Source organism: Octopus bimaculoides, chromosome 22, assembly GCF_001194135.2.
Source record: "Octopus bimaculoides isolate UCB-OBI-ISO-001 chromosome 22, ASM119413v2, whole genome shotgun sequence".
Taxonomy (NCBI): domain Eukaryota; kingdom Metazoa; phylum Mollusca; class Cephalopoda; order Octopoda; family Octopodidae; genus Octopus; species Octopus bimaculoides.
Window position 1 is genome coordinate 32116756 of NC_069002.1, and position 1621 is coordinate 32118376.

Here is a 1621-nt window from a genome sequence, read left to right on the forward strand (position 1 = left end):
ATATATATATATACATATATATATATGTGTGTGTGTGACACCCTGAGGGGTGACATTGTTTGTGAGTTGTGTGGAACTGTCAATGGAATTGTGAAAACTCGGACACATCAAGAAAGCAAGAAAAACATGGAAAGAAAAAAGTTAAACAAAAAAAGATAAAAACCCAAAGATTTTTTAAAAATGTCTAATTATGAATGGAAATCTAAAACAAAAACTATCTTATTTGGAAAACTTGAAAAATTATAGCACAAATATAAGAAAATATATAAAGAATGTTCATATATACTATGCAGTAACGCCTCGATATACGAGTTTATTTGTTCCTGGAGACAGTTCGTAAAGCGAAGACTCGTAAAGCAGAGCGATAATTTCCCATAGTAGCAATGTTATAAATCGCAATTCGTCCCCAGAAAAATATTTTACTTATAAAATTTATAATACTCGTAAAGAAATGGCAATAAAACAACAGTAGAATGTAATGAATATTTTATGTAAAGTACAAAGAATGAAAAGATCATTTATAACAAAAAAATGTTATCATTACCTCCACCTGAGCGAAGGCAGAGGTATTGTTTTCAGTCGTATTTGTTTGTTCGTTTGTCCGTGGACCAGATATCTCAAGAACCTCTGGATGGATTCGCATGAAACTTTCATAGATGTTTGGCCTCGTGACTGGCACGAACTGATTTGATTTTGGGATCGATTCCTTACCGGACAAGGATTCTGAAATATTTTTTCCTGGTGTTTTACATAATTTTTGAAAGGGGTCGGGTTCACTTTTGTGAGAGCAGTCGAGTTTATTCCAGATATTCTTATTTAAAAAATCCTCTCTGGCTAATCGTTGAGAGGATGTTGGTGTTGCCTTGGCGGAAGTTTGCGCTCTCTGAGTGCTCTTGTTATAACTGCTTTCTGCATCACTACCACTCGCACTAGACTCGCGTACACCATCACTTGTAGACGCGATTGCTGATTCACAAGCACTCTTAGACGGACTTTTATTTTTCCCCTTTCTATAAATTTCTCGGTAACACGTAGAAGCTTTTGCTTTGGTAGAAGAAACTTTTGCACTTCGTTCAAAATTTGGGCCTTAAATGATATTTATCTCTCTGGATGGAATACCTTTTTGCTGATCTTACCTTAACGGAATGGTAAACTAAAGATATATATATATATATATGCATAGATGCAGCACCATATCAAACACGCAAATATGTATATGTATATATACATAATAAAATATATGTATATATATAAAAAGGGTAGCAAAACTATACAGAGTTATATTACCAGTGGCCTAGCATGTAAAAAACGTCAATAGACAACATATTCTATATAAAGTATAAGAGAAATTACCTATAACAGGTAACTTCTACACGCTAGAAGGCAGTTAACGACCGAAAACCACACAAAAAAAATTAAAACGTTTCAAAGGGAAGAAAAAATAAAAACTTTTAGCTTATTTTTAACGGCTAGACCTATAGGTTTCGGATTTATAGTAAATAAAGTAATTTACTGGGAAAATCGTCTTCAGTAACCAGCCGTCAAGGAATTAACGTATATTTACAAGACAGGAGGCCATAAGCACATGTCTTCTCAAATATACATTCTAATCTTCCCATAA